This window comes from Rhinolophus sinicus, linkage group LG07 (assembly GCF_036562045.2).
Source record: "Rhinolophus sinicus isolate RSC01 linkage group LG07, ASM3656204v1, whole genome shotgun sequence".
Taxonomy (NCBI): Eukaryota; Metazoa; Chordata; class Mammalia; order Chiroptera; family Rhinolophidae; genus Rhinolophus; species Rhinolophus sinicus.
In genome coordinates this window covers 23,870,542-23,893,709 of record NC_133757.1, presented here as the reverse complement: position 1 = coordinate 23,893,709, position 23,168 = coordinate 23,870,542, and the positions used below count along the sequence as shown (strand labels likewise).

The 23,168-nt window shown below is 45.3% G+C and overlaps 1 protein-coding gene across 24 annotated transcripts in view; it reads right to left on the bottom strand.

Annotated features, from left to right (window-relative positions):
* Positions 1 to 23,168, bottom strand: part of PKD2L1 (polycystin 2 like 1, transient receptor potential cation channel) — a 73,432-nt gene that overhangs the window by 29,070 nt on the left and 21,194 nt on the right. For 2 of the 24 annotated variants that reach the window (XM_074339199.1, XM_074339211.1), the window contains 3 exons: positions 8,508 to 8,550; positions 4,760 to 4,879; positions 2,434 to 4,677 (listed from right to left, as the gene is read on the bottom strand). The gene's annotated coding sequence lies outside the window, so the exon portion shown is untranslated. Of the gene's footprint in view, positions 1 to 1,050; positions 1,426 to 2,433; positions 4,678 to 4,759; positions 4,880 to 8,118; positions 8,145 to 8,193; positions 8,215 to 8,507; positions 8,551 to 9,993; positions 10,132 to 14,052; positions 14,133 to 14,234; positions 14,304 to 22,350; positions 23,114 to 23,168 lie in introns of those variants that run through there. The other 22 variants (XM_074339205.1, XM_074339212.1, XM_074339218.1 and 19 more) reach the window with 20 other exon arrangements.

Genomic DNA, 23,168 nt, shown 5'->3' with positions numbered 1-23,168 from the left:
GGGGGAGGGAGCCGATGAGGAGGAGAGGGCTAGGGAATGACTGTCAGTCCTGTCAGGGGCTTTCTCTCCCTCTTTGTGCAAGTCCTAGGGGACAAGAAGAAAGGGGTGGGAGGGAACTGAGGGGCACAGAGGTTTGATGAGGGGAGTGAAGGGAACATAAGGAAGAAGTGGAGTCTGCGGATGGAAGGAAGGAGGGGTGACAGAGGTGAATGCTGGGGGGGAGAAGAGGGCTGCTTGCAGATGGGGCCTGATGGAGGGATGGTCCTGAGTGGAGCTGGACAGAAGAGGTGATAAAAGAGAAATGGGAGGAGCTGGGAGAAGAGAGAGGCTGGCAGACTCCATTGCGGGTCTGAGCTCATTTCCACTAAAAGCTCCTGAAAGGACCGCCATGGATTGGGGTGGGGCCAAGGCCAGGATCGGTGAACGGAGAAGTGCTGCCTCCTTCCCAGGCTCAGCCAATAACATCTGAGGCTCCTTTAATGTCTCACCTTGAGCTGTCCCCTGGTGGGATGGAGAAGGGGGCTCCTCTCCCTCACTCCACCCCATATCAGGAGAAAAAGGATCGTGGCAGGAGGACCTCCAGTTTCAGATACTTCAGGGACAGGGTCTCTGAGTGCTGATAAGGAAGGAGGAAGGTCTGCAGAATTCCATATTGTATTCTTTTCTCTGAGGTCTGCCATCTCATAGCTTAAGGGTAAGCTATACCGATAGAAAGGTGCTCCTAAAGGGCTAGGGCTCAGCCTAGGGAAAAGGCTAAGCCCTGATTGGGCAGATGGGTCAGAGAGCAAAGGACAGGACAGTGTGTCTGGGGACTCCTTAAGGGGAGAGGATATATCTGGACCCAGCTCAGCTGACAACCTTATCTTATGGCTCTGCTTAGTCGTGAGCATAGAAGTCTAAGTGTGAGCACAGAACGGAAATAGGAGAGCTATCAGGACAAATCTGCTTTCTGTCCAATCTCGGGTCTCTGAATTAAAAGCCTGACATGAGCCCCCCAGCACCTCCCTGACCATGCCCAGTGGCAGCCTCTGACCACCTGCCCTGGCTTACCTACAGGCATGTGCTGTGGCCCACAATAGGGCCGGCCCCACAAGGTCGATCTTCCTTGATGGCTGGAGTGGGGGCTGACTTTTCTCCAACCGGCTTCCCATCTGGCTACTCTATTGCTGTCCTGGCGTGAAGCCCACTTTCACACTCAGTAAAACAGCAGCATGATGAAAGCCACTAGTCTCGAATGTCGCCATAAAGACATCCTGACCCCAGACAACCCAGGGCTGGGCTCAGCTCCTGGATGAATAAGGGTACCCCAACATCTGAGACAGGGCTGAAAAAGCAGTGGCTGTCCTACCACGGAGTCTGCTGTATGGATCTCCTGCCCCAGCCCAGATACTACCGAGGGAACTAACTCGGTCTGGGCCGGAATGAAGGCTTCTCTGTGAGTCTTTCTAGATGGAGGAATTTTCCTCTCTCCATTTTATTGGCTAGTGAGACACATTCCAAAGTGCTTGTTTTCTTTGGGAAGACTGAAAATGAGGAACTATGCCAGGATTGACCATTTTGTGTAAAATCAGCTGATCTTGTGTTTCTTACCCACAAACTTTCAAACAATTGCAAAAGGACCCCTGGCTTGCAAAACTGAACACTGGGACAGGGGTGATGAACAGAAAGCTAGCGGTATTGTCTGGAGAAGCAGGGAGAAGAACAGGAGATGGTCTCTGGTTCCTTCGGGGTAATTTTGTTTTCTGAGGGAGGCCTGCAATCAGCGAGGCTTTGGATGCACTCAAGGAGGTTCATAGTAGGACAGGTCGCACACTTTTGAGAGCTGGTGGCCAGAGCTGGATTGCTTTATTTACAGTCACCTACCTGGGAAACACTGCCTTCCCTGCTCAGCCTTGAGCACTGTCCCTATGTGTGGATCGACCCATAATGACCCTGGGAGTACAGGTTATGCAACATAACTGGAGAAATTTTCTCAAAAGGTGCTTTTCATTCCTAGGATGTTTAGTCTTACTCAAGAAGTTGCAAATGTTGCAATCAAGTGGGATCCCCTGATAATTTTGTGTCCAGCAGTTCCTTATGCTCTCAAGTTTCTAAATGGCACTTGACTTTTCTTGAGTGCCCATACCCTGTTAAAGAGGATGACCATTTTCAGGGGAGTCCAGTAGCTCAGGCTGCCTCTTATCATCAGTTCACTAAACCGAAGAGGCTTGAACTTGAGACCAAAACTACTGGATTTAACTCTTGGCTCAGCAATTTACTAACCATATGACTCTGACCAAGTCCCTTTTGTGACTTAGTTTACCTATCTGCAGAGTGTTGATAATAAGGCCTGCCCTGCTGATCTTAAGGACTGTTTTAGGATTAAAACAGTAGAGTATAGAAGTCTTTATAAACAGTGTACTCTAAGGCACGGAACAAACGTAGTTATCTTACCATGGCATTCATCCTTGAGCATTCCCCTCATACACAGCAGTTCACGTCTAAAGTGGATGCATTCAGTCAAGACTCTTGCTATTTCCCAGAAGCACAAGAGTCCCATAACTCTCTGTGTCCACTCCCATTCCATTTCAGCTGATGCCAATGGAATGGAATGATGGCCTTTCAGCTGGAGAGTATTATACGTGTCCTGGAATGAAAGCACATTATCACATAACAAGCCTCATTGCCCATCAAAGCCAAACGTCCTCTTACTCATGATGCCTCTTAGCACACTTGGGGAATTGGTCCCAGTGTTTCACTGGGATAAATTTTTGGGTCACATGCTCTCCTAGTACAGACATCGAGAAGAGGATTACCCCATTTCCTCCACCAGGGCCCTCCACTCTCACGCCATGCCCATCCTAGCCAGATTTTTCTATCGCTATTCAGCTCTACTAGGTCTGAGAAAGAGACCAGAGACATCAAAGTCTGCAGGATAAAAACCTCTGACCCATCTCCCTATAAGTTCTCCATATACGTAAGTTCCCCAGGGATAAGGCACCTCTCATATTCTAGAGGAAGGAATCCTCGAGTGACTTACAGTCCTGATTCTATGGGGAGAAGCAAGCTGCAAACCACCTTCTGCATTCCACATAGTGACTCTCAACCTTTTTCACCCCCACTAAACAAAAATAAAAGGACACACTCCATAAGTAACGGTGGCTCACTTTGGCAATGATCCTCAACAGGAGAATTGGAAATCACTTATCTATAAGAAAGAACCCTGCATAGAAGAGCTTAACCTTCACCAATATACCACCAGAGTCATCTGGAATTTGAGTAGCCCAAGTTTTCAGCAACAAACATGGTGAACCAAGCAAGCAGACTTGAGTAGGGTGAGCCCAAGGGAGTCCTCCCCTACCTGTGTTTATATAACAGACACCACAGCACTACTCCAGGGGCCTCCACAGTCCCCAGCTTCTCAATACATCAGAATGGACGAGCCACATCCATTGGAAGGTTTGGGTGTATAAAGTCCTATTGCAGCTCTCCCAGCTCAGGAAGCCAAGAACACGGCATTTTGTTCTATTTCATCACAGACCTCACAGAGAGGCTGTAGGTGACCCACCCACTTCATCAAAATGACTCACTTTAGCCTTTTACTTCCTTCTTAGCACCTCCCCGTTTCACAAGTCCTGCTGGAATACATGCTGCATCTTCCATCTCCCCAAAGAAAACCTTTTTGTATGAGACCCGCAGCTTTCCTCCCATTTCTAGAGGCCCCTCCTGAACATCTATGTCCATTTGTCTCTGCCTTCTGTAGAAGCGGACGGAACCAATCACACCCAGGTGGTGGGAGACAGATGATGCCATCAACAAAAATGGGGAAGCTAGTCTTCAGCTGTCTGGAAATTTGCGTCTGCGGCCATGATCATGTCCGCTTGCTGGGTGTTGTCCAGACATTTCGTGCTCATGTGGTCCTGAAGTAATCCATCAGCATGACCGCTTCCAGACAGAGCCCCAGCTGCGGCAAGCGGGGTTCCGCAGCTGATGGGAGGTGTCAGTCAGGCGACTTGCTGAGGGCATGGAGCGGGGAAGGGAAGAGCTCCATGTGAGTTTGAAACACCAAACTAGAAAGAAAGGGGAGGGGAAGAGAAAGACAAGTACGAGAGAGAAAGGGGCTATATGACAGAGAGGCTTGGGGAGGAGGACCCAAGCCTCTGCTTTCCCTCGCAGCCACTCACCAAATGTCACACGAGGTGTGACTGACTGAATGTCCTGAGCCTGTGAAGACAGGAGATTGGAACACCAGGCAGATTCCCTGGCGTCATGTCAGAGCCTCAGGGCCATCACCCAAGACACCTCCTTGTCTCAGCCCGAGGGCCTCATTTACAGGAGATACATATTTTTCCATCCTGCATCCTCATTCCAGTCATAATTCATTCCACAGAGACTGCATGCAAACTCTATGGTAGGGACTATGCTTACGTCTAGGGATGACGCAGCAAATAACATCACCAGAAACTGACATGTTGGTGAAACTTACATTCTGGTGAAGAAGACAGCCACTAAACAAAGACACAAATAATTTATAACCATAAAAAGTTCTGCAAGGGAGAAGTCCAGGGTGCTTAAGGATATACGGCAGGAGACTGAATTTCTGGGGTTAATGAGAAATGATATACTGACTTGTACCTCTCCTCCCCTTTCTTGTCTCTGCAGCAAACAAGGTGTGCCGAGATTCAAAAATGCTTCATGCTAAATATGCACAAGGAAACAGACAGAGTTAAAAGACCAAACAAGGAAAAGTTACGACATTGCGAGAAATGTTAAGACTTACAGTAATCTTTATCCCTTGGGGTCACTGGAAAGTGAGTTGAGCTAAGCTTGCATTAGATTTTTCTGAAGACATGGAATCCAATCACATATTCATTCCTGAAATGGGTTATCTCCTTAACACCTGAAAAAGGGACAGAAATGAATAAGAGCTAGAGTAGCTGGTGAAACTGAAAATTGATTTAAAATTTCCTAAGATGATGGTTTTATAGATGTATACTTATTTCCAAACTCATCAACTGTGCACATTAAATATGTACAGCTTTTTGCATGTCAATCTCAATAAAGATCAATCATACTTCAAAAAAATTTTTTTAATTTCCTGAACAGGAATTCAGAACCTAGAGCTTTACTTTCTTTTATTCTGTTGGCCCTATAATTCCAAATCTAGAAATCTATCCTGACATTTCTATCAGCATAATTGATAAGAGATTTTAAAAAGCTGAAAAAGAAGCAGCTCAAATATCCAACAATAAAAAAAAAAGAATTAAATAAGTTAGGATACATTCACATGATGGGTTATTGTGCAGAAATTAACATTTTTGAATAATCTTTAATGTCATTAGAAAATGCTCACCACGTTATGTGACAAATTCTGGCATATATATCTACAGAACCCAAATTTTATGTGTATATTATACTTAGATGCATAGAAAAAAAAGAATAATATTAAAGAATATAAAACTTAGTAGGGGTATCTCTGGATGGTGTGATTACAGATACATTTTATTTGGTAGTTTATTTTCTGTGATTATGAGTATTTTGTATTCAGAAAAATGATTAGCTTTAAAAAGCCATAGTTACATTCATAAAAACTTAAGGTTCATTTTCAGCTCAGACTCAGAGTACCTCCTGGCTGGTTGCCTTCACCACCCTAGCTCTCCATGTCAGCAAGAAATCATTAGAGTTCATTTCTTGACATGTGAATCAGTCATGCAATAGATTTACTTATCACCTACTTGCTCCACGAATTTGATTTAATTGCTATTTCCTTGGAGATTAGGGGAAGAATATGGGTGACAAGTATGTGTGACCAGTATGAAAATAGCTACAATGAGAAGTATAGCATCTAACAGTGGTTCGGAGGAAAGAAGGTCATTGGGTTTGAAAGTGGGAAGGTCGAAAAAGAAATTTTGAAGGCAATGGCATTGAGATGGACTTTAAAGGATGGATAATATTTTAAGAGACAGATAAAGTATAACTACCAGTTATTAACCTCCCCATGCCAGACACTTGGCAGTGCGTTATCTCAGTTAATTCTCACACCACCCTATGGGGTAGGTTTTTATTATTTCCATTTACAGGTGGAGAAACTGAGGATCAGAGAGATAGCTTATGGTGGAATCAGGCTTTCGAATCAGGTCTGTCTGACTACAGTGATAACGACTTCCTGTGTGTCATCCATGCTGGGACAGCAGCATGTACAAAGGCAGGCAGGTAGGAACATTGCGTGCTCTTTTGGAAGAACAATTCCATTTTGTCTAGAGAATAGGAAGTGAGCCGGAAGTGAGCCTGAAAAGAGGGTTAGGAGCAAATATGGAAGGCCTCAAATGCCAGACATTTAATTCATTAGGCAACAGAAAGACAAAGAAAGCTTCTGAACGGAGTAATAAAATCAAAGGAATATTTTATGAAAAGTCGTCTGACTATAGGATGGGTTGGTGTAGGGGGAAACTGGAAGCAAGGAAATCAGTCGTTGTGTTAGTTTAGGGGCAGATAATGAAGGCCTGAATTATGGTAGTGAAATGAGAGTAGAAAGGAATGGAAAAATATACGAGAAGTCTCTTAGACAGAACCTGCTAGGATGAGCACCTGATTGGATGTACAGTGTAAGGGAGAGAGAAATCAAAGGTAGATCTAAGGTATCAAACCTGGACAACTGAAAGGATAGTGATGCTATTAAAAGAGGGTGGGAAAGAAGGATCAAAAGCAGCAGGTTTCAGCAGGAAGGTGATAAATTCAGCTTTAAGTAGGTTTGAGTCTAAAGTGTTAATGGGACACTCAGATGATGGAATCTGAGAGGCCATTGGGCAATTTGAGCCAGAGCCTGCGAGAGTAATAAAGACTGGGGAAAGAGCAATGGGATCAAGTAGCTAGAAGTGTTTATTGGAGCCACAGGAACAGCTGAGGTTGCCAAAGGATTGAAAGAGAAAAGAGTTGGGAGAAGGAAGAGAAGCCAAAAAAAAAAAAAAAAAAAGGAGCCATAATAGGAGGAGAACCGTGGATTTTCAAGACACAAAAGTCAGAAGAGTATTTTAAGAAGGGGGTGGAGATTAACAGTACCAAATGGTGTTAAAAGGTCAAGGGTTCTGATAAAAGTTTTGGAGGTTTAGACTAGACTCTCTCAGGTGACTTTGGAAAGTGAGAAGACTATAGATGCCTGGTTGAAAGGAGTGGGGTATAGAAGTCAAAGGGTGGGTGGTGAGGCAATGAAAGTAGTGGCTCCATTTAACTGCATAAGTAATTTACTAAGTATTTATTAAATACCTACTGTGTGACCGTCTTGCCTATCTGTTTGTGGGTGCCCCAAGGAACTGAAACCAACCATCCTCATTTTCATGTTCTAAAAGCCTCAGTTCATTCTAACTCCTCTTAGAGCTAATTTTTAAAAACAGTTTTATTGAGATATAATTCACATACCACATAATTCATCCATTGAAAGTGTACGATTCAATGGTTTTTAGTATATTCATAGGTATGTCCAACGACGGTGCTGATTTTAAAGGAGGAACATTTGGATGTAAAGTTTGCAATCAATTCCTATAACGTATGCTATAAATGAAGGAGAGAAAGAACCCAACACCAGAACAAATTCTCCACTCCCATTCTCTTGAGCTGAATCACAGAACAGAGTGGGAAGCCGCAAAGGTGCTTTGCCAATAGTGGCCACCAGGTGGCAGCAGGACCCCTGACTTGTCAGTAAAAGAACCAAAAAACCAGTTTGGAGGACTGTGCCTTCAGAGGGTCCCCAACCAAAAGACCGGTTTTCTCCCCAGCTCCTTTCTGTTACTTGTTCTTTTCTTCTGGGTAACTCTAGAGGGTCATGTCTGGCCCTTCTAATAGGTCCTAAGCCACTGGAAGCCTAGTAACCTACTGTGTTAATCCGAGTCTTCTGAGAAGCAGACATCAAGGCTGGATAAGGGTGCAAGTGAAAATACCTATGAGAGAAAATGGGGAGGGAGCCAAGGAAGGCATAGAGAGCTGTCAGACTATGATGTAAGTCTGAGCCTGAGTGAAGGAGAGAGGGTAGGAAGATTGAGTGGATTTCTGCAGCGTAATTAGTCTAAGAAAGGTTTGCCAAGACCTCCAGGGAGCCAACATAAACCATCAGGGGAGTTCTGTGTCTCCCAGGAAGGTGCCTACCTTAGTATCCCTGCTAAGCTCAATCATTGGCTGAGCGGCTCCTAGGAAGTGGAAGTTCCCAGGTTGCTTGCTCACCTGGAAGTATGGCCCAGGTGAGGGCTCTTGGTCAGTTATTCCACTGGTAGTTTGAGGTCGATGAGGCTCATTCCTGTGGCCTCCACACCTTCCAGTAGAGAAGGATGGAATCTCTACCAAGTGCCACCTGTGTTCCCCACCTCTGAGGGGGACAATTCAATCCCCACCTCTCGCCTCATGTGCTGCTTCCATTCCCCTCCCTCACCCCCAGCCCCACCCCCACCCCAGTGACCACAGAAGCAGACTCCTCCCATTCCTGCCTCTGCTCTCCGGTGTGAATCCAGGAGCACACAGCTTCCCAAAACAAGTCCTACCTTTTCCATAACTCTGCCTTTGGCTCCTACTTGCTGATAAGCCCTGAAATGTGAAGGAGGTAAAGGAATTAGCTGGGTGTTGGCTTCAGCCCTGACCCACAGATCCAGGTGCCAGCCTGCCCTGGCAGGAAGCTGGCCAGCACCAGGCCCCATCCCTTTCCTGGAATCCCACCATCTCAGATGACCCTCCCTTGGCACCAAGTTCTGACCTCAGCCAATGCCAAGTACATAATAGGGCAATCATAGATTTGCCAGGTAGTCCAGAGGGCCAGGTAGCTCTTGGGGGTCGGGAAGGAAAAGCTGGCATTTGTCTCGGGGAAGGAGAGGTTTGGTAAGGAGGGTGTGGGGACAGAGTCCCAGAGAGCAGTTTCCAGACTCTCAGCCTCACATGGAAAGGTGCTGGCTCGGGTAGTAGATGGTCATCAGCTGTTACTAGTTGGCTATCAGCTGTAACCAGTTAGCCATTGGACACTGATATAACTGCCATGCATGAGCTGGCAGGCGCGGATTGCAGTTAGCAAGGGGTGGGTTGGTTGGCAGAGAAGCGGACGGCAGGTTGTGGATTGTGTGGCTCCTGCTTCCTATGTCTCGCCTGGCTGCCAGCGAGACTGGGGTGCAGGAAGACCCCTTGTTGGGGTACTGGTGGATGTTTGCTATTGTGTCTCGAGCAGCCGCTATTGAGAATATAGGGATATGACTCCCCTATCTATGGCTCCGTGGGTGTTCCTTTTTGGCCTCACCATGTCCTGCGTGCTTCTGTGGGGAGCGGGAGCAGAGACCATGACAGAGGATGTTAGGGGAGGATACTGCTGGCTGCCTGGCCTGACAGGGCATGACTGGGTCAGAGCCCCTGTGGGCCTCCCTGATGTCCTTGGAGCTGACAGCCTGCCATGTCTCCTCTTTCCCCCTGGCTGGTTCTTGGCTGAAAGACAGGCTTGGGAGGGACGGGATGAATGTAGCTGGCTCTGACATGGGGAAACCAAAGGTTCTGCAAGAGCATGTCTGGGCCAGATGACATTGCAGACCCAGAGTCTCCTGGGGAAATAGAAGGAAATAACTCTGGGCTTTAGAAGGGAACCCAGTTAATCCCTAGTGTGGCAACAGCAGACAAATAGCCTGGAAATCCACCATGATGACATTACTTTTCACCTTAGATGTCATTATTTTACATCTTAGGTGAAGCTGAGGGATTTCCCCCTTTCTCTCTTGGGTAGGGAGCGATGGAGAAGAAAGGTGGAGGTAGGAAGCAGAGTAGAAGGAAGACGCCTCTGGGTGACCCAGCGGGGCCTTCCAGGCTGTCAATTGCCCAGGAGCCAGGACCATAGGTTCCAGGGTTTATGGAGGCTGGATAGGCCCGTGGGGCAGTTGGCAGAACCTGGGAGGACCGAGGGGAGCAGGAACCACCAGTTTCCTTCCCATTCTCTGCTTAGCATGTTTGTTTCTGTGCTTGGAAAGAACTACTTGCTAGACAAAATCCATGAAGTACCTGCCACATTCCTTGCAGATGTACCTGATACATGCTGTCACGCAGGGTGTCACGGGGGGTGTGGGACTCCGTCTCCACACATGCCCACCACATCGTCCCTTACTCCAATAACTCCACACTGGTACAACTTTTCTGAGCCTTGCAAGAGAAGTATACATATGTGGGTAAATGCTAATACTGTCAAAGTACATAAGTACACATAAGTAGACACTAAAAAAAAAGCTAAACAAATGTTTCAAGCCCATTCTCTTCCCCTAAACAATTCTAGGGGCTCCTCTATAAGGAAGGGCCCCGCTACCTTCCTGGAACCAGTACCCCACTTAATATGGTCTGTTTAAACTCTGTCATCATCAGATACTATCCTGCCCAGTTAGCTATTGTGCTTTGTCCTGTTTCTTTTAGAAATCTGTGAGCTCCCCAGGGGCGGGCCCAGAACTCTGGCTCCATTCTCCCTCCCACAGAGCAGCGAGGGAATTGACTTTCCCCTGGACACGAGGAGGGCCCAGTCAACACTCAATCCCCAGGTGGATACATTGGCTCAGAGGGACAGAATGGGACAGCAACAGACTCTTGGCCCGGGAAATGCTGGAGGGGGTGGGAGGGGTGGGGACACAGAAGGAAGCTTGGCTCAGGACACAGCCAGCTGCCCTCTGGACCTTGCAACCCTGCTGAGCCTGGCTCAGCCATTGTGTTAGTGCAAAGCAGGGGTGACATAAGCTTGGAAAGGTTACTGTCAGGCAAAAGGAAGGCCAGGGGAATGTGGACTGCCTGTGCTCCCCAAGTGCATCAGGCTAGATTGACTGGGGAAAGGTTGCCTTGGGGGAAAGGGGAGAGTTCTGGCAGGGGCCTGCTGGTAGGGAGGGAAAGAGGGGAGGAGGAAACCAGAGTGAGGGGGTGAAGGGCTAGGATTAGCTAAGGTCCAATATCTTTCACAAATGGGAGAGAGGGAGGCCCTGGTTTGGACTTCTGGAGGATATGTGACCTCCCTAAGGGCACTCTTAGCAACTACAGAAAGCAAATGGGGGCATACCTCTCTGACCACAAAGGCAAGGATGGGGCCAGGCCTCTCCTCTCCCCACTTTGGCTCCAAGGCAGAGTCAGAGCAAGAAAGACTTTCCTTTCAGCGCATTTACCTGTTGTTGGAGGCCCTGGGCCTGTACCTGCTTGCCGTCTCTGTATGTCCATCCTAGATGGACTACTCTGGTGGGGGGCTGACTTCCCTGGCTAGGGAAAGATTTCCTATGTGAGGTCAGGCTACCACAGAAATCTCCAGCCTGGCCCTGGTCCCAAGACTTTTGTCTCCAGGTCTCACCTGCCCCCTGGGTCATACACTCTGCCCCAAGATATTCACTGTTCACACTCATACTGACTGTCTGACCTGCAGACACCCCCCAGGTCCCAGATATAGGTGGTAATAACCTGGTAGAAGCCCCTCCTCTGGCACGTACACCAGGACGTGCAAGTATGTGTGTGCGTGCACCCATGTCCTGTGCTTGATGGGAGAACCTGGCGGCCAAGGGCTGCAGAGACAGGTAGGTCATAGCTCTACGACAGTGTGGTAACACAGGGAGCTGGCTCAACAAGTGCATTGGCCCCTTCTTGTCCAGGGTCACTCAGCAGAAGACCTGCTACACTGTCTCTGCAGCCGAGGGCCCAGGAGGAGCCGTGGTCCAGGGTCCTAGTCAGTGGCATATCAGCTTGGAGTCTCTTTCCTTCTTCTGGGCCTCTAAACTTCTCAACTGCCTTTCTCCATATCTACATCCTAACAGCCTCTTGGGACTTAGCACTGCCACCTCCTCCAGGCAGTCTTCCCTGATTCTCTCAAGCTGGTATTGTGTGCCTCTCCTCTGGAGTCCATAGCACCCTGTACTAAGCTCCATCATCCACCATCATAAGGATCTCCTCCACTATGCTGAACTCCCAAGGTCAGGACTTACTTAGCACTTCCCACTGTGCCTGGGTCCATGGGGTGTTCCACAAATATTTGCTGAATGAGTGAACCAAAACACTCATGGAGATGTGGGGGCCCCATCCCATTTCACTCAATCTTCTCCAGAAGCCAGGGTTGCCCAGATGGGCTCCATAAGGGCAGACCAGCCTGGTTCTCTCTCCTCTGGGCAGGAGGAGGGGAGTCCAATCACACTGGCTCTCCTGCCTGTGACTCAGCTTGGACCACAGGACAAGAAAGAGCCCACAGCCTGGGAAGGTCCTGCCCCCTTCTCTCAGCACACAGAACTGGCTGGGACAGATGCTGGCCCAGACTTGGGAGCTGGCTTCCATCCCTGGTTCATGTGTCCCTCTGTCCCAAGGGAAACCCTGCGTTCAGGATTGCGAGGACAGTTTGTGCAGCTCTGGCCTTCTGCTCTGACACCATGATGACACCGGCAGTGTGGATGAAGAGATATATGGGGTGGTTGGATCCCATTTGTCTCAGTGTGCTTTTTTCATTTGAGCAAAGTGACATTTTAATCTCAGGATCTGGAGGGACTGAAGTGACAGCAGAGGAGATAGACATAGATTCTGTTACTCATGGGCTAGGACCTCAGGCCAAGGGCATATGTTATATGTACTTATGTACACCCCAAGTTGGGCCTAGATCGGTGTCAACGAGTGTAAGCGAGTGAGCAAAGAGAAGGTAAGGAAGAACAGAGCCTGGAGGGCAGCTGTGGCAGGAGATGGCCCAGGTCCCTGAGCAGCTCTGGGGCTCACAGCTGGTCCTCCTGTAAGCCTTACCTCTCCAAGGCTCAGAGCCTTATGGTTATGGCTGGCCTCTCCTTGCAGGAAGCCGAGGGCAAAAGGAGGGTATGTCAAGTGGGCTAGCCACGTTACGTGAAGATCTGTGAACATCTTTTGACATCTGGCTGGGGACAGTCACAGACCTTCAAGGTAGGCATTACACAGAGTAGCCCCCACCCCCGAGCTGCAATTCTATCTCCCTCTTTCTTTCTGCAATCTATTATTGTGCCATATCCCAGGCATGTGTCCCCAAGCTCCCTCTCCCTAAATGTGTCAAGAAAAGAGAAAAGGGAGTGCCCAATGCTGAGGCCTGTAGGTCATAAGCAGGCATTCATGAGAACCACATGATTTCCTGGGATAAAGGTCACTTACATACAGAAAGCCGATCACAGTGGCTCTCATCCTTTCCCCCAAACTTCTAGGAGACCAGAGCAAGACTGATTTCCCATCTGGGAGGGAAGTACATGGTAACTGAAGTCAGCTTGCCCCCATTTCACAGAAGAGAAACTGAGGGACAAAGCATTGAAAGAGAAAGTCAGAGATGAAGCTGGGACTAGAGTTAGAAGAAAAATAAACAGGCTCTGGAATCTTGTTATTTTCCATCCTCCCAAGTGTCAGCTAATTTCCTGAGCACAGTCAGCTACTGTGTCACCCCCTTGCCTACTGTAACATCGGGAAAGAAACTGAAACCTACAAAGGGTGTGACTTTTGTGAACCACAAAACAATGCAGTGTCAATCAATATATTAATGCCCAGGATTCTTGGGACTTTAACGTGAATCCAGAATCAGAGAGACGCTAACAAACTGAATGTACCCATACATTTCAAAACCCTTGCCCAGGCCAGCTCAGGTCAATAAGAGGGAATAACGTGACAGACATAGGAGCTGATTTTGTAAGCAAGAGTGATTCACGGCCATGGGAGATGAGAAAGAGAGAAGGAACAATATGCCCCACAAGTCTGCTTCCATCTGAAAGCTCTGGGAATGGGCCTCTCTCCCTACACCAGGATGACGCCCCTTTAGAGAGATCATGGTTTCCCAGGGAAGTCGACAGCACATTCGCTGGGGTGCTTAGAGTGGAAAACCCAAGCCATGCTTGGAGCGGTGAGGTCATTAAAGAGAGGCCCCCACACAAGGGGAGGGCGAGGGCTGATGCCTCTCTGAGAAGTGCCTTCCCATTCCAGAGGCATAACACTCTCTCTCTCTCTCACCTCTCTTGGCAGTGACCTGTTTGGGCTCATAGCCTTTCTTTGTGGGGAGGAAATTTTGACAGGACAATAAACATCTTTGCCTTCTTAGCAGTGGGAAGAGGAGGAGAATACCTTGAACTGTCCTCCCGCCTGTCAGGTCAAGTCAGATGAGACAGGTCTGATCAATGCAATAGCACAGGTGTTGGGGATAGCTGTCAAGAAAAGAGAAAAGGGAGTGCCCAATGCTGGGGCCTGTAGATCATAAGCAGGCATTCATGAGAACCACATGATTTCCTGGGATAAAGGTCACTTACATACAGAAAGCCTATCACAGTAGCTCTCATCCAAGCCCCCAGGAGACCGGAGCAAGACTGATTTCCCATCTGTGAGGGAAAACCAAGGGGAAGCAAAATCAAGTCAGAGCAAGGCCACAGAATTCCTTAGAAAGACTCTCACTCCTTATAGAGGTCAGGATAGGGTGAGAGGCCAGGTGAAGACACTCAGCCCCTCTGGCGAACTCTGCCTTAAGGCTGTCCCTTACAAGCAAACTAACTGCACTCTAGAAATCAACCTCGCCTGATGAGGACTCTGGGTCTTGCCCTGGAAACATTCCGAAGGGCAAGTCCTGATTACCATAATTTGTGCCCCAAAGGGGAGGTAGAAAAGTTACAGCCAAGTGGGAACTCACTGAGGAGAATTATTAGGCACAAACACTGGAGCACCAGGCGTATAGGGCAAGTGAACAGCAATTTATAAAATAAATGAGCTTTGGGTTCCTCTTGAGCAAAGATGACGCCCAGAATCTGCAAAGTTTCTGCATTTAGTAGAACACTGTACTCTAAATCTTATCCTTTTTTTCCTACACCTTACATTATATTCACATGTGTTCACTTTGTTAATTGTCTCTCCCATCAGCAAGTAAGCTCCGCGAAGGAGAGAACATGGGACTTACCAGTGTGTCCTCAGCTCCCAGAATAGTGTCTGCTCTATAGTAGGGGCTCAATAAATATTTATTGTATTTCAAATGAACGAATGAATGAATGAAGCAAACAAATTTTAGGACTCCTTTTCCTGGGCTCATACTCTTGTTCTCAACCCTTCCTAGTTAAGTTGAGGTAAAATAAAATGTGCAGATCATAAGTGTTCAGTCTAATGAATCTTGACAATTGTATATATTCAAGTAACCAGCACCCAAAACAAGATACAGGACATTTCAATCACCAAAATCTTTCCTCAGGTCCCCTTCCAAATGAAGTCGCCCTACCCTGGGCAACCACATCTGACGTCTCTCGATACACAATAGTTTTTCCTGTTACTGGATTCATACAAAGGGAATCAGTCAGTATGTACTTTTGGTGTCTAACTTCTTAGGTGAGCATGTTTTTGAGAATCATCCGTGTTATTGCATGTATTTGTAGTTCATTCTGATTCTGAGTGTTCATTACGTGACTATTCCGGGCATTGTTTATCTGTTTTCCTATTGGCGAACCTTTGGGATGTTTCCCATTTGAGGCTATAATAAATGAAGCTGCAGTGAATCTTCTTGTACAAGTCTTTTTGTGGACATACATTTTTATTTCACTTGAGGAAATTCCTAGGAGTGGAATCACTGGATCTTAGAATAGACAGATGTTTAATGTTATAAGAAACTGCCAAATTGTTTCCAAAGTAATTGTACTATCTTATGCTTCCACCAGCAATGCACTAGAGTTTCAATTGTTCCCCATGCTCACCGACATTTAGTTGCTCAGGTTTTTTAAACTTAGTCATTCTAGTGTGCAGTGATATCTTATTGCAGTTTTCGTTTTAATAGCCTTATTGGATATAACTTACCTACTATGTAATTTATACATTTAAAATTAGCAATCCAGTGGCTTTTAGTATATTCACAAAGATGTGTGTCCATCACCACAATCACTTTTAGAATGTTTTCATTACCCCATAAAGAAGCCCTGCACTCCTTAGCCATCACCACTCCCTCGACCTCCCCCATTAACCCCTCCAAGCCTTAGGTAACCACTAATCTACTTTCCATTTCTATAGATTTCCCTATTCTGGACATTTCATATAAATGTAATCATATAATGCGTGGTCCTTTGTGACTGATTTCCTACACTTAGCGTTATGTTTTCAAGGTTCATTTATGTTGTGGCATGTACTAGCACTTCATTCTTTTTCATTGCTGAATAATATTCCTTTGTAAAAATATGCCACATCTTATTTATCCTTTAATCAGTTAATGGACATTTAGGTTGTTTCCACTTTTTGGCTATTATAAATAATGCTGCTAATATACATATTTGTGTACAAGTTTTCGGTAGACATACGTTTTCATTTCTCTTGGATGTGGAATTACTGGATACAATAGTAACTCCATGTTTAACCTTTTGAGATGCTGCCAAACTTTTTTCAAAAGTGGCTGCACCAGGGCAGCCGGATGGCTCAATTGATTAGAGCATGAGCTCTTAACAACAGGGTTGCCAGTTCAATTCCCACATGGGCCAGTAAGCTGCACCCTCCACAACTAGATTGAAGACAATGAACTGCCCCTGAGCTGCCAGTGGGGTGGCCGGACAGCTCAGTTGGTTAGAGGGCAAGCTCTTAACAACAAGGTTGCTGGTTCAATTCCCGCATGGGATGGTAGGCTGCGCCCCCTGCAACCAAGATTGAAAACGGCAACTGGACTGGACTTGGATCTGAGCTGTGCCCTCCACAACTAGATTGAAGGACAACAACTTGACTTGGAGCTGATGGGTCCTGGAAAAACACACTGTTCCCCAATATTCCCCAATAAAAAATTTTTTTTATTAAAAAGTGGCTGTACTATTTTACATTCCCTCCACCAATGTATGAGGGTTCCAATTTTTCCACATCCTCACCAACACTTGATATTATAATATCTATCTTTTGGAATATAGCCATCCTTAATGGGTATGAAGTATCTGATTTTGGTTTTGACTTGCATTTCCCCAATGACTAACATTGTTGAGCATCTTTTCATATGCTTATAGGCCATTTGTGAATCTTCTTTGGAGAAATGTTTTCAACTTTTATTTGGGTAAACTGTCTTTTATTATTGAGTTGTAAGAGTTCTTCATATGTTCTAGATATAAGTCGCTTATTAGATGTATGATACGCAAATATTTTCTCCCATTCTGTTGATTGTCTTTTCACTTTCTTGATAATGTCCTCTGAAGCACAAATTTTTAAAAATTTGATGAAGTCCAATTGATTTATTTTTTCTTTTGTTGCGTATGTTTTGGGTTTCATATCTAAGACTAGTGATGTTGAGCAATTTTTCATGTGCTTGTTGGCTGTTCTTATATGTTTATTTTGTCTATTCAAAACTTTTGCCATTTTTTATTGAGATGTTTATCTTTTTATGTGCTATGATACATGTTCCCATTCTCTGGCTTGTCTACTTATTGTCTTAATAGTTCCTTTTGATAGTAGAAAACTTGAACTTCCAAGAAGTCTAATTTGTCAATTTTTTTTCTATGGTTATTGCTTTTGTGTGCTATCCAAAGAATCTTTGCCTACCTCAAGGTCACAAAGATATTTTTCTGTGGTTTTAGATAGAAGCTTTATGGTTGTAAGTTTTACATTTAGCTATGACTACTCTCAAATTAATATTTGTGTATAGAGTGAGTTAGAGGTTAAAATTTGTTTATTCTATATAGATAACAATTATTCCAGAAATATTTGTTAAGGAGACTTTCCCCTCTAAATTGTACTGACCTGAGACCTTTGTAAAAAATCAGTTAACCATATATGTGTTGATGTATTTCTGAAATTTCTAATTTGTTTCATTAATCTATTTGTGTCCACTTTTTTTTAACGCCACACTATCTTGACTATTCTAACTTTGTAGTAAGTCTTGAAATAAAATACTTTAATCCCTCCAACTTTGTCTTTTTCAAAATCGTTTTGGCTATTCTAGACCCTTTGAATTTCCACTTCAATTTTAGAATCAGCTTGTCTATTTCCTCAAAAAAAAAAAACTGTTGTATTTTTATAGGGATTAAATTAATCTAAAGATCAACATTGAGTCCTCTCACCATGAACATGGTATGTCTCCATTTCTTTAAGAATTTCATAACCTTACTAACAATTGTCACCCCAATAAATTTAAAAAAAAGAATTTCAAAACTTCTTTCAGCAATGTTTTGTAGTTTTCAGTGTAGATATTCTGCATATTTTATTAGATCTATTCCTTTGTATTTGATATTTTTGATGCTATTACACAGTATGTGTTTTTTTGTGTGTGTTTTTGGGTTGTTTTCTTTTAAGATTTTATTGGGGAAGGGGAACAGGACTTTATCAGGGAACAGTGTGTACTTCCAGGACTTTTTTCCAAGTCAAGTTGTTGTCTTTTCAATCTTAGTTGTGGAGGGTGCCGTTCAGCTTCAAGTTATTGTCCTTTCAGTCTTAGTTGTGGAGGGTGCAGCTCAGCTCCAGGTCCAGTTGCCCGTTGCTAGTTGCAGGGGACGCTGGCAGCCCACCATCCCTTGCGGGAGTAGAACCAGCAACCTTGTGGTTGAGAGGACGCACTCCAACCAACTGAGCCATCCGGGAGCTCAGCGGCAGCTCAGCTCAAGGTGCCCTGTTCAATTTTAGTTGCAGGGGGTGCTGCCCACCATCCCTTGTGGGACTTGAGGAGTTGAACCGGCAACCTTGTGGTTGAGAGCCCACTGGCCCATGTGGGAATTGAACCGGCAGCCTTCGGGAGTTAGGAGCACAGAGCTCCAACCGCCTGAGCCACCGGGCCAGCCCACAAACAGTATGTTTTAAATTTCGTTCTCCGATTGTTCTTTAATAGTATATAGAATAGAATAATTTTTTATATTGATTTTGTTTCCGGGATCTTTCTAAATTCACCAATTTTGGCAGCAGGGGCCCTGTCTCAAGGAGCTTGAAGTTTGATAGGAGAAATAAGATACATGTAGGTAATTATTTTTAAATCTGTGTAAGAAGTGCCATAAATGATGGAGTTAGGTCTGTGGAGGCCCCAGATGAGAGAGAGTCTATTCCAACAGCGGTGAGAATCAGGGGAGGCTTTAAGAAAGGGACAGAGCTTGAATTTGTCCTTGAAGAATGAGTAATATTTTGACAGAGTTGAAGCTGAGCAAAAGGTGGGAAGCTGGAGCTTATTTAGAAATCAGTAAAAGTGCAGTTTGATGAAGGTGTAAGTTATACCAAGCAGGTAGTGAGAATTAAAGCTGAAACAGGAAGTTCAGGGTCAAGTCATGGAGCACTTTGAATACTGTAATTGCAACTTACTATGTATCCAATAGTGTATTAATCATAATACATTATTTAATATTCACAACCATTTTGGGTTTTTTAGAGGTGATCCTTCAAAAAATTTGCTCAATTACAGTTGACATGCAATATAATATTAGTTTCAGGTGCAAAACATAGTGATTAGACATTTATATTCGTATAACTTATGAAGTGATCACCCCGAGAAGTCTAGATCACCCATCTGACACTATACGTATTTATTACAATATTATTGGCTATACTCCCTACGTTGTACTTTACATCCTGTGAGCATATTATTTTTCAAAACAAATATTATCCTCATATTATTATACAAATAAGGAAATCGAAGCTCACAGAACAAAGTAAATTGCCCAGTTAGAAGTAATTTCAGAATGAAAATCTCAGCCTAATACTTCCTTTTTTTCCCCTCCCTTTTACAATATTGTTTTGCATAGCTGTGGTCACATAAATAGATAAGTTTATGTCCTACCGTGTTAACATTATAGTATGAACACTTTCCCATGTCATTAGAAATGCTTCTTACACAATATTTTTTTTGATGTTAGCTGAATAAAACTGTATCATAGCTTATAGTTTTTTTGTAATATTATGTATTATAACATTATTTTTAATATTATAAGTAATGCTATGGAGAATATGTTTGTGACTCAGTTTATCCTCCTACCAAAGACTTGATTATTCTCAAGTCTTTGGTAGGGACAAATTACATCTTATTATTTTGTATTGAGTAATTAGTAAAGTTAAACAGCTTTCAAGTGTCTGTTTGCCATCTATGCCTTCTCTTCTGAGGTGCCCATTCAGTTTCATTTGCTCCTTTATCATTTTGAGTTTCAGCTAAGTTTATCAGTCTAAGCCCGTTATATATAATGGCTATTAATTTTTGCTGTGATAATTGTTAGGACAATTTATTTTGCTGGACTAGGGCCCCTTGACCAAGAAACACACTTAGAATCCAAGGCAGTGTGTTGATTTTACCATTGTCCCTTGAAAGCCATAGTTGTGACGAGGGCCTGCAGAATGGAGGTGATATCTGCTCTAAGGGGAAACAAATTCCCAGTTAAGAAAACAGAATAAAAATATTGTCGTTTGATTATTTTAAGGTAGTTTTTTTTTCTTTTTCCAGTAAAAGCACCTCTAAATATTTTATGCTAATAAAGGAGCAGGGAGTGGTGGCTGAAATAGACACGCTGTATCATTCAATACTAAATTATGTTTTCATCAGGTTCATGTCAAAAGCAGTGACAATTTCCCAAGGGTATGGCTGAGGAGCAATTATAATTCTGGCAAATCGCTGCATTAAAACACCCCTCAGGGTCCATCATGTTACTGGGCTGTGCTGGAGAAGAGCCTCAGGATTTCCAGGCTCAGAGTACCAGGACACCCAGAGAAATGGGGGTGAACCAGAGAACTTTTCCAAGTGTAGATTTGCATTCCCAACCCTGTTTTGCATATGAACAATTCCTCGCCTATAATAGCCAGATCCAGGAACACTTGAGACGGGCTGAATGAACAGGGAGACTATTTTCTGTGACTTCTTGCTATTGACAACTTAGTTACATAAGAAGGCTAAAGAGGGTCTGTTTTTTTCTTGCTTTCTTGAGTTGAGGAATCAAAATGAAGTTTAAAAACTGCTGTGGTACCTTGTGCCTCTTTTCATAGAGGAAGGTTTATAGCTCCAGTCTCCATCTCCCAAACATACTTTGTACTTTCCATTTATGTACTAAATCTTCTTAATCAATATATAAACTCTATTAGATACAAGTATTGATACCCTACTTATTTATAACTTCTAAGTTGCCATTGACCTAATACGTTTTGATATCAAAACTCATGCTTTTTCCATAATAATACTTCTACCATGCAGCCATATGTTGAGGGCAGTAGCACACTCCTGAGAGTTTTAAAGTAATTGGTGACACACTCATAGCCACGTGATATGCCCTGGACGAACTTCAGGGAATAAGCCCAAGCTATGGAACCAGTCACCCTTGTATGACAATTATCAGCAATGAGATGGGCTCTGACATTTCTCTCTGAAACTCTCTCCCTAATCTAGACCTTACCTAGACTCCCAAAGGTTGCGCCACAGGGTAGCGTCTTGTTTTTAGAGAGGAATAAAGTACTCTTCTGCATTTTTGTCTTGGCAATCCTCCCCTTTCTCTGGCAGGAAATGAATGATCTAGCACCTGGCCTAAGTAATAATGCCAGCACTAAGTAATGCCAGCAGTAATATCTATCGGAGTTTAAGTGGCAAGGAAGGCAGTTTCCAAGGAACCCTGATTTTTCAGATTGTTCCCCGATGAAGTCCAGAGTCTGGAGGAAACAAGGTCAAATATACTCAGGCAGTTAAAGCGAAAGAAAACTGGTCTCAATGGTAAAGCCACCTTCAGCCACAATTAAAGGTACACCCCAAAAGAAACCCTCAGTCTCCTCCCTTGCAGAGTCGCCCTGTAGTTGATAAATTAAAAACCAGACATTGCAGAAAGAGCCGGAAAAGGATTAGCATTACATAGAGTTCTCTTCCACAAACTAAGCATTTCTGAAAACATCTAGTCTCATTCAAAACTTCTGCACTAGACAAGGAGTCAGGATTGGAATGGAGGTGCCTGGTGACTGGCCAGAGTTGGCCTGACCCTGGGTCCAGTGGCCAGCAAAGAGCTCCCTAGTCTTCCTGCCAGACAATCCCAGAGGCCTCTCTTCCTGAGAAGCCAACTATTGGCACACAAGTCCTTATTTTCTCCTCTTTCCAGAAGAAGGATCCTGGGAAAGTATTTGGAGAGGCATGGGTATGGAAGGGAGCTGGGAGAATGCATAGCCTGCCTAGTTCTCAACTTACTCTCATGGTAAGGCTCCCATAGGCCCAGAAAAGACAGGGGGCATAAGGGATAGGTCAGCGAGGTCAGAGCATCTCAAGGACCCAGGGTTCTGGGTCGGAAGAGTTTGGGCTCCAGCGACACATTTTTGGGCTCAGCTCCCAGCTCCAACACTTGCTGGCTGCTGTGACCATAGGTGAGTTATTTAATCTCTCCATATCTCACTTTCTTCATCTTCAGAAGGGAATAATGGACTGCCCACCTTATAGGGTTACAGTAAGGATGAAATAAAACAATTCTGCTGAATTGGCTTGCAGTAACAATTCCATACCTGTTAGCTATTCTTGTTCCACGTAGCCCTTTCTCCTGCTTCTGGGTGAAAGCATATATCTGTGCTTCCTGCTTTTTTTTCCACGGAGATTTGAGAATTACAACCTGACAATCTGAAGCATCTCCAAAAGATCCCGCACACATTCTGGAGGCGTGGGCATAGGGATGGGATCGCCCACTGGTGCCTGACGGTGAACGACCCCGATGGGCGTGCCTCGTGGCTGAACATCCTGCGCGCGTGCAGGTCTACACATATGTGGATGGACGTGCCGCGGCCCGCCCCGAGACCTGGCCGGTTCAGCGGTCTCTGGTTAGCATCGCGGAAGTGGTGGGCGGGGCAGAGCCATTGTTCCGCAGTGGCCGAGCCCCCAGCGCTCGCTAGGGAGGGCGGCCGGCTTCACCAGTCCCCCTGTGATCCCGACCCCAGGTTTAAAGCCACGTCTCCCTTCCCACACGTCTCTAGCAATCGGAAGGCAGGATGGAGTTGTGTGTACTGGTCACCCCCGTGTCTTCTCTACTGTTTCCTGTGAAACTTCCCCAATGCCCATCCATTCGCGAAGTGCCCGGGGGCCAGTCCTGGGCTGGTACCCTCTCCCCATTCCCGAACTGGGACCTCTCGGTATCCCGGAGAGAAAGCTCCCGAACGCCTCCAAGGCCGCGGGGTGCCGAACCCAGGCCCCGTGGCCGGTGATAGAGAAGCCGAGGAGAAAGGGGTGGGAGGGGGAGCGAGGAGCTCGCGGCAGAGGGAACAGCAGATTGCGCGGAGCCAATGGAAACCGCAGGACGAGGTGGCACCAAATTCCCTTCGGCCAATGACGC